The sequence below is a fragment of the Pristiophorus japonicus genome, chromosome 2, assembly GCF_044704955.1.
Source record: "Pristiophorus japonicus isolate sPriJap1 chromosome 2, sPriJap1.hap1, whole genome shotgun sequence".
NCBI lineage: Eukaryota > Metazoa > Chordata > Chondrichthyes > Pristiophoridae > Pristiophorus > Pristiophorus japonicus.
Window position 1 is genome coordinate 51,659,040 of NC_091978.1, and position 16,873 is coordinate 51,675,912.

The 16,873-nt window shown below is 47.4% G+C and overlaps 1 pseudogene; it reads left to right on the plus strand.

Moving 5' to 3' along the window:
* Positions 1-2,099: 2,099 nt before the first annotated feature.
* Positions 2,100-16,873, plus strand: part of LOC139228630 (zinc finger protein 850-like) — an 83,000-nt pseudogene continuing 68,226 nt past the window's right edge.

Below are 16,873 nucleotides of genomic sequence, written 5' to 3' on the forward strand. Positions count from 1 at the left end.
CGAGGAACTTTTTGAGCCGGCACAGCTCAAGGCCTTGCGCCCTTGATAAGGGCCCGCCCGCGGCCATGGTTTTAGCGGCGACACAGACGGAAGCGATGAGCAGCCCCGGCTCGGACCATCTTTCCCGGGCCAGATGGGTTCGGTTGCGGCGACCCTGGCTCTGGACCAAAAGGTCCCGGAGATCCTCTACGGGAATGAGGGGGGACTCAGCGGCGCGCACGAGGAGATCCACCGCCTCACTGGCGATGGACTCGAGATCTTCACCCGCGTCCTCCACCGAGTCCCCGTCCTCCTCCGGGAGGCCGCCGCTAGCAGCCGGCCCGTCGACCGCACGAGGTACTGCAAACGGCTCCATCTGGCCCTGGCTCCGCCCCGATCCCACCCCCAGGATCGTCGGCAGTGGAGTCCCCACTGGGCTCTTTTAAAATTGGTGCTGGGTCGGGAAGCGACAGCGGAAGGGGTTCCTCCTCCGCCCCAGGAACCGGGGAACACGGAGAGACCTGGTCAAAGTAATGTTCCAGGTCCACCAAATACCTCAGCTCCAAAGTAGGGGGCGAGGGTTGTTGTTCTTCCCCCTCCCCGCCGCCACCCCTCGGCCCAGCGTGTACAGACTCGTTAAAATCATTCATTGCCGTTTCTTCCGGGCCGAGCGACACCCGGGGGAAGTTGGATAATAGCTGGGCGGTCTCAGGTACGGCCTTTTCGGCCCCGCCCTCCTCAGTCCCCGGGATGTTCGACCCGGCGGCAACGCATTCCTCCGCTGGCCCCACGCCCCCCACGACAGGCAGATCTTTCACGCCATCCCCGGGAGGCAGCGGCTGGGCAGCCTCGACTGCCTCACCCTCCCCGGGGACAGATTCCTCGTGCCTACGGTGTGGTTTGGGGGCGCCGGTGGGGGACGCGGGACACGCGGCGGGCACCGACTCCTCCGCGGAGGGATGTTGTTCCCCCTCCGCCTCATTGGAGTGGCGCCTCCTTTTGTTCCTGGGGGTGCGCGGAGGCGGCTTTGAGGGTATCCTTGAAACATTTCCTCTGCCCACCTGGGGTTCGTTTGCCGTGTAGGAGTTCCAAGTAGAGCGCTTGCTTTGGGAGTCTTGTGTCAGACGTGCGAACAATGTGGCCCGCCCAAGTGTGGTTAGTGCTTCGATACTGGGGATGTTGGCCTGATCGATGACGCTAATGTTGGTGCGTCTGTCCTCCTAGGGGATTTGCAGGATCTTGCGGAGACATCATTGGTGGTATTTCTCCAGCGATGTCTCTGAGCCATACAGGAGGGTGGGTATCACTACAGCCCTGTAGACCATGAGCTTGGTGGCAGATTTGAGGGCCTGGTTTTCAAACACTCTCTTCTTCAGACAGTACTGGTGCACTGGAGGCGGTGTTGAACCTCATCGTCGATGTCTGCCCTTGCTGATAATAGGTTCCCGAGGTACGGAAAGTGGTCCACGTTGTCTAGGGCCACGCCATGGATCTTGATGACTGGGGGCTAGTGCAGTGTGGCGGGGTCAGGTTGGTGGAGGACCTTTGTCTTACGGATATTTAGTGTCAGGCCTATGCTTTCGTACGCTTCAGTGAAGATGTTGACTATGACTTGGGAGTTCAATACTCCATGGGGATAGGATGGAAAAGTGGAGGTGAGTTGGAAGTTCTGCCATGATATTGAATGGCAGAGCAGGCTCCAGGGGCTGTATGACCTACTCCTGCTCCTATTTCTCATGCTCTCAATCACAGGAACACAGGGACAATGTCGCTTTAAACACAAAGGGAACGCGCTGGGCGCCAGGAATGCTCAGAGGCTCAAACTTCGCCAACAATCCAGCCTCTGCTGCGCCTGCGCGTTGGATGCTGGTCGCCACGGAAACCACGCGGGGCCTCCTGGGGAAACTGGACGGGCGGCCATGAGTTTTCGGAACCGATTTAATGGGAAATTGCGGGCGGAGAGAGAGAAAATAAAGTAAAATCCAAACCGCAGAATCGGCCTGAAGCTCCCCGGACACCAAATCGAGCGACTTCAGCCGCGCCCGTCACCTGGTATTGCGAGGGGGTGGAGTGAACTGGAGCACGTGACTCCGTGGCATGGTCGGAAGAGCCCGGCGGAGATGAGTGTTGACGGCGGGTCCAATAACGGCGCAGCAGGGGGGGGGCGGGGCCTGGTGCCCAGCTCAGGTGCGCTGGGGCCGATTGTGACGCGATGTCCCCAGGTGAGAGCAGTTGAGTGAGCACATTGCTGGGCTGGAATCTGGGACGGGGCCACATTGAGCGCCTTTCAGAGGGACAGCAGCTTCATAACACGAACTTATTTAAACACACATTTCCTCCAGTTTCAGAGAAATCGGTCACTGTGCAAAAACTCTGAAATATTTTATGAAATAAGGGAGTCAAAAACATCAGGTGAGGCAGCTTAAAAAGACCGTCCCTGACCAGAGATTGCTGGATGCTGACACTCGGTGCTCACAAGGATAGAATGTCCCATTCCCCGGACAAGGACATCCAGCACCTCGATCACAGCAATATTCACAGAACAATGGCAATATAATTTGTAGAGGGAGCTTGACTTTGCATACAAACTGTGCTGTCCCTGCCCTGGGTGTGTTTGGTGGGACTTGGAAGAATGAGAGATGATCTCATTGAAACGTTATGAGGGGGATTTACAGGGTAGATGGTGAGAGGTTGTTCCTCCTGATTGGAGAGTCCAGAACTAGGGGGCACAGTCTAAGGAAATTGGATTGGTCATTTAAGACTGAGATGAGGAAAAATTTCTTCACTCAGAGGGTTGTGAATCTTTGGAATTCTCTGCCCAAAAGGGCTGTGGATGCTCAGTCACTGAGTATATTCAAAGCTGAGATAGAGTTTTGGACTCTAGGATCAAGGGATATGGGGATTAGGCAGGAAAATGGATTGCGGTGGAAAATCAGCCACGATCTGGATTTATGAAGGGGAAGTCATGTTTGACAAATTTGCTGGAATTCTTTGAGGATGTAACAAACAGGGTGGATAAAGGGGAACCAATGGATGTGGTGTATTTGGACTTCCAGAAGGCATTTGACAAGGTGCCACATAAAAGGTTACTGCACAAGATAAAAGTTCATGGGATTGGGGGTAATATATTAGCATGGATAGAGGATTGGCTAACTAACAGAAGACAGACAGTCAGGATAAATGATTCATTCTCTGGTTGGCTACCAGTAACTAGTGGGATGCCGCAGGGATCAGTGCTGGGACCCCAACTATTTATAATCTATATTAACGACTTGGAAGAAGGGACTGAGTGTAACGTAGCCAACTTTGTTGACGATATAAAGATGGGAGGAAAAGCAATGTGTGAGGAGGACACAAAATATCTGCAAAAGGACACAGGCTAAATGAGTGGGCAAAAATTTGGCAGATGGAGTATAACATTGGAAAGTGTGAGGTTATGCACTTTGGCAGAAAAAAATCGAAGAGCAAGTTATTATTTAAATGGAGAACGATTGCAAAGTGCTGCAATACAGCGTGACCTGGGGGTACTTGTGCATGAAACACAAAAGGATTGTATGCAAGTGATCAGGAAGGCCAATGGTATCTTGGCCTTTATTGCAAAGGGGATGGAGTATAAAAGCAGGGAAGTCTTGCTACAGTTATACAGGGTACTGGTGAGGCCACACCTGGAATATTGCGTGCAGTTTTGGTTTCCATATTTATGAAAGGATATACTTGCTTTGGAGGCAGTTCAGAGAAGGTTCACTAGGTTGATTCTGGGGATGAGGGGGTTGAGTAGGTTGGGCCTCTACTCATTGGAGTTCAGAAGAATGAGAGGTGATCTTAACGAAATGTATAAGATTATGAGGGGGCTTGACAAGGTGGATGCAGAGAGGATGTTTCCACTGATAGGGGAGACTAGAACTAGAGGGCATAACCTCAGAATAAGGGGCCGCCCATTTAAAACTGAGGAGAAATTTCTTCGCCCAGAGGGTTGTAAATCTGTGGAATTCGTTGCCTCAGAGAGTTGTAGAAACTGGGACATTGAATAAATTGAAGACAGAAATAGACAGTTTCTTAAACGATACGGGGTTATGGGAAGCGGGCAGGGAAGTGGACCCGAGTCCATGATCGGATCAGCCATGATCGTATTAAATGGTGGAGCAGGCTCGAGGGGCCGTATGGCCTACTCCTGCTCCTATTTCTTATGTTCTTATCTTATGGAAAGGCGGAACAAACTCAAGTGGCCATTTGACCGACTCCTGCTCCTAATTGTTATGATCTTAAGGTAACCACTGTGCCTTTTTTATTAATGCACAGGATGTGGGCATGGCCAGCAAGGCCAGCATTTATTGCCTATCCCTAATTGCTATTGAAGTAGGTGGGGAGCCATCAACTTGAATACAACTGAGTGACTTGCCAGGCCATTTCAGAGGGCAGTTAAGAGTCAACCACATTGCTGTGGTTCTGGAGTCACATATAGGCCAGACTGGGAAAGGACAGCAGATTTCCTTCCCTAAAGGACATTAATGGACTAGATGCATTTTATGACAATCCAGTAGTTTCATGGTCACCGTTACTGATACTAGTTTTTCATTCGAGATTTATTTAATGTTGTACTTTGTCTTTTTCTGGTGAATGAAACTTTTTTAAAAAATTGGGACAGTCCATTGTGAAACAAAGAGCCTTGTCTCCAATAAGGGGAATAAAGGCCCACAGCCGCCCCAGGCCCTGAACAAGGGACTGCAGAAAGTCGCTGCCCCGAGGGTCACCGAAGCACAAGTCCCACCCCTTAGGCTCATTGATTGGTTGGAGGATTTGTTGCCGGCTCGCTCTTCCAGCCCCTATTGGTCGGAAGTTCCTGTTAATCAGGCAGTGGCCCTGGATCAGGTGTCCTTCGAGTGCACTCCGCCCGAATGAAGAAGCTCCGCTCAGGGCCCGGATCCATAGAACCGTAGAAATTTAAAGCACAGGAGGAGATCATTTGGCCCATCATGTCTGTGCTGGCTGACAAAGCTATCCAGCCTAATCCCACTTTCCAGCTCTTGGTCCATAGCCTTATAGATTGCGGCACGTCAAGTGCACATCCAAGTACTTTTTAAATGCGGTGAGGGTTTCTGCTTCTACCACCCTTTTAGGCAATGAGTTCCAGACCCCCACCACCCTCTGGGTGCTGAAATGTCTCCTCAAATCTCCTCTAATACTCCAACCAATTACTTTAAATCTATGCCTCCCTGGTTATTGACCCTCTACTAAGAGAAATGGGTCCTTCCTATCCACTCTGTGTAGGCCCCTCATAATTTTATACACCTCAATTAGGTCCCCCCTCAGCTTCCTCTGTTCCAAAGAAAACAACCCCAGCCTATCCAATCTTTCATCGTAGTTAAAATTCTCCAGTTCGGGCAACATTCTCGTTAATCTCCTCTGTACCCTCTCTGTATCACATCTTTCCTGTAATGTAGATACCAGAACTGCATGCAGTACTCTAGCTGTGGCCTAACTCATGTTTTATACAGTTCAAGCATAAGCACCCTGTTCTTATATTCTATGCCTCGGCAAATGAAGGCAATTATCCTGTATGCCTTCTTAACCACCTTATCTATCTGTCCTGCTACCTTCAGGAATCTGTGGACATGCACTCTAAGTTCCCTCTCTTCCTCTACACTTCTCAGTGTCCTACCAAGTATTGTGTATTCCCTTGCCTTGTTAGCTCTCCCCAAATGCATTACCTCATACTTCTCCCGATTGAATTCCATTTGCCACTGTTCTGCCCATCTGACCAATCCATTGAAATCTTTCTGCAGTCTACAGTTTTCTTCTTCATTATCAACCATATGCCAATTTTTGTATCATCTGCAAACTTCTTAATCATACCCTCTATATTCAAGTCTAAATCATTGATATATACCACAAAAAGCAAGGGACCTAGTACTGAGCCCTGCGGAACCCCACTGGAAACAGCCTTCCAGTCACAAAAGCACCCATCACCCATTATCTTTTGCTTCCTGCCTCTGAGCCAATTTTGGATCCAACTTGCCACTTTGCCTTGGATCCCATGGGCTTTTACTTTCAAGATCAGTCTACCATGTGGGACCTTATCAAAAGCCTTGCTAAAATCCATATACACTACATCAAACGCACTATCTCCATGGACCCTCCTTGTTAACTCCCCAAAAAATTCAATGAAGTTAGTCAGACATGACCGTCCCTTAACAAATCCATACTGACTGTCCTTGATTAATCCATGCGTTTTTAAATGAAGATTTATCCTGTCCCTCAGAATATTTTCAAATATTTTCCCACCACCGAGGTTAGGCTGACCAGCCTGTAATTACTCGGTCTATCCCTTTCTCCCTTTTTAAACAACGGTGCAACGTTAGCAGTCCTCCAGTACCATACCTGTAGCCAGAGAGGATTGGAAACATAGAAACATAGAAACATAGAAAATAGGTGCAGGAGTAGGCCATTCGGCCCTTCTAGCCTGCACCGCCATTCAATGCGTTCATGGCTGAACATTCAACTTCAGTACCCCATTCCTGCTTTCTCGCCATACCCCTTGATCCCCCTAGCAGTAAGGACCTCATCTAACTCCTTTTTGAATATATTTAGTGAATTGGCCTCAACAACTTTCTGTGGTAGAGAATTCCACAGGTTCACCACTCTCTGGGTGAAGAAGTTCCTCCGCATCTCGGTCCTAAATGGCTTACCCCTTATCCTTAGACTGTGATGGTCAGAGCCTCTGCTATTTCCTCTCTTGCATCTCTTAACAGCCTGCGATACATTTCATCCGGGCCTGGGGATTTATCCACTTTTAAAGATGTTAAAACCCTTAATACTTCCTCTATCACCATGTTTATTTCCTCTAAGTGTTCACACTCCTCTTCCCTGAATGCAATGTCTGCATCGTTCCTCTCATTTGTGAAAACAGATGCAAAGTATTCATTAAGAACCATACCCACATCTTCCGCCTCCACACACAGATTCATCATCATCATAGGGGGTCCCTCAAAACAAGGATGACTTGCTTCCATGTCAAAAAAAGGATGAGTTCACAGGTGTTTCAATGAAGGACCCGAACTACATCCTGAAGGGTGGAAGATGCCTGTGCGTGAATTTTTTTAATGTGGGGTGGCCGTTGCACACTAGCCATCACACGGGCTTGACAGAGCTAGGTCTTGGTCCAGTGGCAAGGATTACATAGAAACATAGAAAATAGGTGCAGGAGTAGGCCATTCGGCCCTTCGAGCCTGCACTACCATTCAATAAGATCATGGCTGATCATTCCTTCAGTACCCCTTTCCTGCTTTCTCACCATACCCCTTGATCAACTTTAGCCGTAAGGGCCATATTTAACTCCCTCTTGAATATATCCAATGAACTGGCATCAACAACTCTCTGCGGCAGGGAATTCCACAGGTTAACAACTCTCTCTCAGTGAAGAAGTTTCTCCTCATCTCAGTCCTAAACGGCTTGCCCCTTATCCTAAGACTGTGTCCCCTGGTTCTGGACTTCCCCAACATCAGGAACATTCTTCCCGCATCTAACCTGTCCAATCCCGTCAGAATCTTATATGTTTCTATGAGGTCCCCTCTCATCCTTCTAAACTCCAGTGTATAAAGGCCCAGTTGATCCAGTCTCTCCTCATATGTCAGTCCAGCCATCCCTGGAATCAGTCTGGTGAACCTTCGCTGCACTCCCTCAATAGCAAGAACGTCCTTCCTCAGATTAGGAGACCAAAACTGAACACAATATTCCAGGTGGGGCCTCACCAAAGCCCTGTACAACTGCAGTAAGACCTCCCTGCTCCTATACTCAAATCCCCTTGCTATGAAAGCAACATACCATTTACCTTCTTCACCGCCTGCTGTACCTGCATGCCAACTTTCAATGACTGATGAACCATGACACCCAGGTCTCGCTGCACCTCCCCTTTTCCTAATCTGCTGCCATTCAGATAATATTCTGCCTTCGTGTTTTTGCCCCCAAAGTGGATAACCTCACATTTATCCACATTATACTGCATCTGCCTAACCCAAGACGACTGCATGGACCTAGTGCGCACATGTATCACAGTGTGGGCTGGCCCGTGCTGCCCCCTGGCCCTGAACTCGCACCTCCCCCAGATTACCTTTATGGTCTCTAATAGACCCTATTCTTTCTTTAGTTATATTCTTGCTCTTAATGTATTTATAAAACAGCTTTTGGTTTTTCTTGATTTTACTTGCCAATATTTTTTCATGCTCCCTCTTTGCTTTCCTAATTTCCTTTTTAATTTCACCCCTGCACTTTATATACTCCTCTAGGGTTTCTGCAGTGTTGAGCTCCCGGTCTCAGTCATAAGCCTCCCTTTTTTTCCTTAGCCTACCCTGTATGCCCCTTGATATCCAGGGGGCTCTAGATTTGTTAGGCCCACGCATTTTTTTTTTAAGAGAACATACTTGCTCTGAGCCCTCAGGCATTCGATAAGGCGCCACATAAAAGGTTACGGCACAAGATAAAAGTTCATGGGGCTAGGGGTAATATATTAGCATGGATAGAGGATTGGCTAACTAACAGAAAACAGAGAGTCGGGATAAATGGATCATTTTCTGGTTGGCAAACAGTGACTAGTGGGGTGCCGTGGAGATCGGTGCTGGGTCCTCAACTATTTACAATCTATATTAATGACTTGAATGAAGGGACTGAGTGTACTGTAGCCAAGTTTGCCAATGTTACAAAGATGGGTGGGAAAGCAAATTGTGAGGCGGACACAACAAATATGCAAAAAGATATAGACAGGCTAAGTGAGTGGGCAAAAATTTAGCAGATGGAGTATAATGTGGGAAAATGTGAGGTTATCCACCTTGGCAGAAAAAATAGAAAAGCAAATTATAATTTAAATGGACAACAATGGCAAAGTGCTGCAGCACAGAGGGACCTGGGGGTCCTTGTGCATGAAACACAAAAAGTTAGTATGCAGGTACAGCAAGTAATCAGGAAGGCAACTGGAATGTTAGCCTTTATTGCAAGGGGGATGGAATATAAAAGCAGAGAAGTCCTGTTACAACTGTACAGGGTATTGGTGAGGCGTACAGTTTTGTTCTCCGTATTTAAGGAAAGATATACTTGCATTGGAGGCTGTTCGGAGAAGGTTCACTAGGTTGATTTCGGAGATGAGGGGTTTGACTTATGAAGGTAGGTTGGGCCTATACATATTGGCGTTCAGAAAAATGATCTTATCGAAACATATAAGATAATGAGGGGGCTCGACAAGGTGGATGCAGAGAGGATATTTCCACTCATAGGGGAAACTAAAACTAGGGGACATAGTCTCAGAATAAAGGGCCGCCCATTTAAAACTGAGATGAGGAATTTCTTTTCTGAGGGTTGTAAAGCTATGGAATTTTCTGCCCTAGAGAGCTGTGCAGGCTGAGTCATTGAATATATTTAAAGTGGAGATCGACAAATTTTTGAGCGATAAGGGAATAAAGCATTATGGGGAGCAGGCAGGGAAGTGGAACTGAGTCCCTGATCAGATCAGTCATGATCTTATTAAATGGCGGAGCAGGCTCGAGGGACTAGGTGGCCTACTCCTGCCCCTATTTCATATGTTCTCAGAATCTCTTCCTTGAATGTCTCCTACGGCTCTGACACTGATTTACCTGCAAGTAGCTTTTTCCAGCTCACTTTGGCTAAATCACATCTCAGCTCAGTAAAATTGGCTTTCTCCCAATTGAGAACTCTTATTACTGGTCTACCTTTTTCCTTTTCCATAACTACCCTAAATCTAACTGAATTATGATCACGACAATCAAAATGCTCTCCCACCAATACCCCTTCCACCTGCTCAGCTTCATTCCCTGAAACTAAATCCAGAACTGCCCCCTCTATTGTTGGGCTTGCTACAACTGGCTAAAAGAAGTTCTCCTGAATGCATTTTAAGAATTCTGCACCCTCTATACCTTTCACACTGATTCGATCCCAGTTAATATCAGGGTATTGAAATCCCTTACTATTACTGCCTTACTGTTTTTGCACTTCTCAGAAATTTGCTGCCATATTTGCTCTTCTATCGCCCTCTGACTGTTTGGGGGTCTATACACTCCCAGCAGTGTGATCGCCTCTTTTTTGTTCTTCAGTTCAACCCATATGGCCTCATTTGATGATTCTTCTAACATATCAAACCTCCTCACAGCTGTTATTGTTTCTTTAATCAATACTGTGACCCCCCCCTCCTTTTTTATCTCACTCTCTATCCCGTCTGAAAACCCTGTAACCAGGAATGTTGAGCTGCCATTTCTGCCCTTCTTTCAGCCATGTCTCAGGAATAGCTATAATATCGTACTCCCATGTATCTATCTGTGCTCTCAGCTCACCTGCCTTATTCCCTAGTCTTCACGGACTCTCAGGTTTGGATTTCCCTCTATTCTCTCCCCCCTCTGATCTCAATCGGATCTCGAGGAAAAATCATTGATTGCGACTCTTAACGAACACCGACTTTACAAAGCCACGCATGGCAGCCTGTAGCTCAGGGACGCAGTGCGCAAGCGCCATGGAGGATGATTGACAGAGGCCCAGGGTCTGTGTCCTGAGCATGCTCGATTGGGCCGGGCACCTGTGAAGCAGGGGAGGGCTGGGCCATGTGGCGCACGAGTGTTGTTAGCCACAACTGAGCAGCAGCTGGAGCACTTTCTCGAGTGCGGGGGCTTGTGGGTAATGCAGCTGCCATTACTGTTGATCCTTGCAACCAAACTGGGCAGCAACGGGGCCTGAAAATGAGCTTCACTGCCCCTGGGCTGGGAAAGGGGAACATGAGACAACATTCTTACCCCTTTCTGTCTGGCGTAAAAATAAAAATAAAAAAGGGAAGGTGGCTCAATTGTGGCTATTAAGGGAAATCAGGGATAGTATTAAAGCCAAGGAAGTGGCATACAAATTGGCCAGAAATATCAGCAAAACCAGGGACTGGGAGAAATTTAGAACTCAGGAGAGGAGGACAAAGGGTTTGATTAGGGCAGGGAAAATAGAGTACGAGAGAAAGCTTGCAGGGAACATTAAAACTGACTGCAAAAGCTTCTATAGATATGTAAAGAGAAAAAGGTTAGTAAAGACAAACGTAGATCCCCTGCAGTCAGAATCAGGGGAAGTCATAACGGGGAACAAAGAAATGGCAGACCAATTGAACAAGTACTTTGGTTCGGTATTCACTAAGGAGGACACAAACAACTTTCCAGATATAAAAGGGGTCAGAGGGTCTAGTAAGAAGGAGGAACTGAGGGAAATCCTTATTCGTCAGGAAATTGTGTTGGGGAAATTGATGGGATTGAAGGCCGATCAATCCCCAGGGCCTGATGGTCTGCATCCCAGAGTACTTAAGGAGGTGGCCTTGGAAATAACTGATGCATTGACAGTCATTTTCCAACATTCCATTGACTCTGGATCAGTTCCTATGGAGTGGAGGGTAGCCAATGTAACCCCACTTTTTAAAAAAGGAGGGAGAGAGAAAACAGGGAATTATAGACCGGTCAGCCTGACATCGGTAGTGGGTAAAATGATGGAATCAATTATTAAGGATGTCATAGCAGCGCATTTGGAAAGAGGTGACATGATAGGTCCAAGTCAGCATGGATTTGTGAAAGGGAAATCATGCTTGACAAATCTTCTGGAATTTTTTGAGGATGTTTCCAGTAGAGTGGATAAGGGAGAACCAGTTGATGTGGTGTATTTGGACTTTCAGAAGGCCTTCGACAAGGTCCCACACAAGAGATTAATGTGCAAAGTTCAGGCACATGGGATTGGGGGTAGTGTGCTGACATGGATTGAGAACTGGTTGACAGACAGGAAGCAAAGAGTAGGAGTAAATGGGTACTTTTCAGAATAGCAGGCGGTGACTAGTGGGGTACCGCAAGGTTCTGTGCTGGGGCCCCAGCTATTTACATTGTACATTAATGATTTAGACGAGGGGATTAAATGTAGTATCTCCAAATTTGCGGATGACACTAAGTTGGGTGGCAATGTGAGCTGCGAGGAAGATGCTATGAGGCTGCAGTGTGACTTGGATAGGTTAGGTGAGTGGGCAAATGCATGGCTGATGAAGTATAATGTGGATAAATATGAGGTTATCCACTTTGGTGGTAAAAACAGAGAGACAGACTATTATCTGAATGGTGACAGATTAGGAAAAGGGGAGGTGCAACGAGACCTGGGTGTCATGGTACATCAGTCATTGAAGGTTGGCATGCAGGTACAGCAGGCGGTTAGTAAAGCAAATGGCATGTTGGCCTTCATAGCAAGGGGATTTGAGTACAGGGGCAGGGAAGTGTTACTACAGTTGTACAGGGCCTTGGTGAGGCCACACCTGGAGTTTTGTGTACTGTTTTGGTCTCCTAACTTGAGGAAGGACATTCTTGCTATTGACGGAGTGCAGCGAAGGTTCACCAGACTGATTCCCGGGATGGCGGGACTGACATATCAAGAAAGACTGGATCAACTGGGCTTGTATTCACTGGAGTTCAGAAGACTGAGAGGGGATCTCATAGAAACGTTTAAAATTCCGACGGGTTTAGACAGGTTAGATGCAGGAAGAATGTTCCCAATGTTGGGGAAGTCCAGAACCAGGGGTCACAGTCTAAGGATAAGGGGTAAGCCATTTAGGACCGAGATGAGGAGAAACTTCTTCACCCAGAGAGTGGTGAACCTGTGGAATTCTCTACCACAGGAAGTTGTTGAGTCCAATTCACTAAATATATTCAAAAAGGAGTTAGATGTAGTCCTTACTACTAGGGGGATCAAGGGGTATGGCGAGAAAGCAGGAATGGGGTACTGAAGTTGCATGTTCAGCCATGAACTCATTGAATGGCGGTGCAGGCTCGAAGGGCCGAATGGCCTACTCCTGCATCTATTTTCTATGTTTCTATGTTATTACATTTTCTGACTGTGGCAAGAGATTTAAATGGTCCCGGGATCTGAAGAGACATCAGCTGGAGAGAGCAGGAGAGATTCTGTTCACCTGCTCCGTGTGTGGGAAGGAATTCATTCAGTCATCCCACCTGCTAAGACACCAGCGAGTTCACAGTGGGGACAGGCTGGTGAAATATTCCAACTGTGAGAAAAGCTTTAAAAGATCCCACAAATTGAAGCGACACCAACTGGAGGGAGCTGGAAAGAGACCGTTCACCTGCTCTGTGTGTGGGAAGCAATTCAGTTGGTTTTCGCGTCTTCTGTCACACCAGCGAGTACACACTGGCGAGAGACCGTTCACCTGCTCCTTTTGTGGGAAGGGATTCACTCAGACATTCCACCTGCTGTCACACCAGTGGTATCACACTAATGAGAGACCATTTAAATGTTCCAACTGTGGGAAGAGTTTTAAAAGCTCTGGGGATCTGAAGGGACACCAGCTTGTTCACACTGATGAGAGACCATTTACATGTTCTGTCTGTGGGATGAACTTTAAAAGATTCAGGGATCTGAAGGGACACCAGCGAGTTCACACTGGGGAGAGGCTGTTCACCTGCTCCGTGTGTGGCAAGAAATTCAATCAGTCCTCGTCTTGGCTGACGCACCAGCTAGTTCACACTGGGGAGAGGCCTTTCCTCTGCTCAGTGTGTGGGAAGGGCTTCACTCAGTCATCCATCCTGCTGAGACACAAGAAAATTCATACCGGTGAGCAACCTTTTAAATATTCTGACTGTGGAAAGAGCTTTAAATTGTCCAAGGGTCTGACGAGGCACCAGATGGACAAAGCAGGAAAGAGGCCGTTCACCTGCTTAGTGTGTGGGAAGGGATTCACTTGGCTGTCTCAGCTACTGACACACCAGCGAGTTCACACTGGGGAGAGGCCATTCACCTGCTCTGAGTGTGGGAAGGGATTCGCTGCTTCATCCATCCTGCTGAAACATCAGCGATATCCCACTGATGAGAGGCCATTTAGATGTTCTGACTGTGGCAAGAGCTTTAAAAGCTCTGCGGATCTGAAGGAACACCAGCTTGTTCACACCGATGAGAGACCGTTTACATGTTCTGTCTGTGGGATGTGCTTTAAAAGCTCCAAGAATCTGAAGGAACACCAGCTTGTTCACACCGATGAGAGACCGTTTACATGTTCTGTCTGTGGGATGTGCTTTAAAAGATCCAAGAATCTGAAGGGACACCAGTGAGTTCACACTGGGGAGAAACCATTCACCTGTTCCATGTGTGGGAAGCAATTCACTCGGTCCTCAACTCTGCTGAGACACCAGCAAATTCACACTGTTCTGTGAGGCTCTGCAGAAAGCTTGGGTGACATGAAAATGGAATGGATGAATGTGTTATACATTGTTGTACTGCTGTTTATTTTTTAAGATTGTTGTGCTGATGATTCCATTCATTTGACTGTTCATGGTGTTAGAGAATGTACAGCACAAAAACAGGCCATTTGGGCCAACTGGTCCATGTCAGTGTTTTTATTCCACACCCACCTTACTTCAATTAATCCTATCAACATATCCCCTATTCCTTTCTCCCTCATGTCACTTCCCATCTATAATATTCACCTCAACTACTCCTTGTGGTTGTAAGAGCAACATTCTCAACATTCTCGCCACTCTCTGAGTAAAGACATTTCTCTTGAATTGCTTCCTGGATTAATTAGTGACCAGTTTATATTTATGGTTCATAAATATGATGAGATTCTGTTAAGCTGACAAGTATGTTGTTGTACTTTGTCTTTTTCTGAATGAAGCATTACTGAGCCCCTGTAGCTGTGTTATGGGATCAAGTGCCAGATAAGTAAAGATACAATGTCTGGGTGTGAATCTAATAATAATCTCACGGACCGTAAAGGTGTGATAACCAGGCGGGGTTGTGGTTATAGTCTGGCCACAGATGGACTAAATTCCCTGAACTGGCAAAGGTTCACAAAGCAGTCAACAGGCGGGTCCAAACAATCCCATTTCCTGAGTGGTCATCAAACTTGTGTATAAGAACAGGCCACTTAAGCCATGTTATTGTCACTCATTCCTAGAGAATCCTTTACGAGGAGATCATTTATTAATCTTGTCTCATTACACAGTACCAGATCTAAGATAGCCTGCTTCCTGGTTGGTTCCGCAACATAGTGTTCAAGGAACCTATCCCGGATATACTCTATGAACTCTTCCTCAAGGCTACCCTGGCCAGTTTACTTTGTCCAATCAATATGAAGGTTAATATCGCCCATGATTATTGTCGTTCATTTTTTACGGGTTAGATACAGAGTAAAGCTCTCTCTACACTGTTCCATCAAACACTCCCGGGGCAGGTACAGCACGGGTTAGATACAGAGTAATGCTCTCTCTACACTGTCCCATCAAACACTCCCAGGGCAGGTGCTGCACTGAGGCTAAGTGAAGGTCCCCTGAAGCCCCGCCCCTTGGGACCCCGATTGGTTGGAGGTACTGCCGTGCTCTCGGTCCTCCAGGCGCCGTGCTCTCGGTCCTCCAGGCGCCGTCCACTCGATCCCAATAGTCAGAAGCTCCCGTCAATCAGGCGGTGCACGGATCATGTGGCTGAGGTCAAGCAGAATCAGCTCGTGGCCTCGGTGGGACACCTGGGACTTTAGGGTGAGTTTTCCGGCTCGGCGCGGATCGCATTCGGATGTTGAGAAAACTTCACTTTCCCCCCCCGCCACCCGGAGAGCTTCCGACTCGGAACCAACACTGGCCTTTGTCCGAGGATCACCCCCCGCCGTGGAGCCCCGGGCAGAGGCCGCCAGTGCGCAGGCGCAGGAGAGAGCGAGCCAGATGGATGGGGAGGGGCGGTATTCCGAGCATGCGCGGTGTGGTCATGCCAACAACAACTTGTATTTATATAGCGCCTTTAATGTCGTAAAATGTCCCAAGGTGCTTCACAGGAGAGTTATCTTAAGTTCATGGGTTTAGGGGTATTATATTAGCATGAATAAAGGATTGGCTAACTAATAGAAAACAGAGAGTTGGGATAAATGTAGCCAAGTTTTCTGATGATACAAAGATGGAGGGATTTGTAAACAAGGATGAGAATTTTGAAATCGATATGTTGCTTAACCGGGAACCAATGTTGGTCGGTGAGCAGAGGGAAATGGATGATCGGGATTTGGAACGAGTTTGGACATGGGCAGCCAAATTCTATATGAGCTCAAGTTTACGTAGGATAGAACGTGGGAGTCAAGTCTAGAGGTAACAAAGGCATGGACGAGGGTTTCAGCACAGGATGAGCTGAGGCAAGGAAGGACACAGGCAATGTTACAGAGTTGGAAATAGCGGTCTTGGTTATGCTGTGGCTCGAGCATTCTGGGTAAGATCATCTGCCATTTTCATAGAATGAAACAGCACAGTTGGAGGTGATTTGGCCCATCGAGTCTGTGCCGGCTCTATGGTAGAGCTATCCAGTTAGCTCCAGTCCCTTAATCTTTCCCCATAGCCTGCAAATATTTTTCCATCAGTATTGATCCAATTCACTTTTGAAAGTTACTATTGAATCCTCTTCCACCACCCTGTCAAGCAATGTATCCCAGATTGCAACAACTCGCTGCATAAGAAGGTTTTCCTCAGGCCACCTCTGCTTCTTTTGCCAATCACCATCAATCTGTGACCTCTGGTTACCAACCCTTCTGCCACTGGAGTTTCTCCTTCTTTAGCCTATTAAAACCGTTTATGATTTTGAACGCTATCAAATCTCCTCTTAACCTTAAATAACCTCAGCTTCTCCAGTATCTCCACATAACTGAAGTCCCTCATCCTTGGTACCATTCCAGTAAATGTCTTCTGTACCCCCTCTAAGGCGTAGACATCCTTCTGAATATGTGGTGCCCAGAATTGAACACAATAAGAACATAAAAAATAGGAGCAGGAGTAGGCCATACGGCCCCTCGAGCCTGCTCCGCCGTTCATTAAGATAATGGCTGATCATCGACCTTAACTCCACTTTCCCGCCCGAT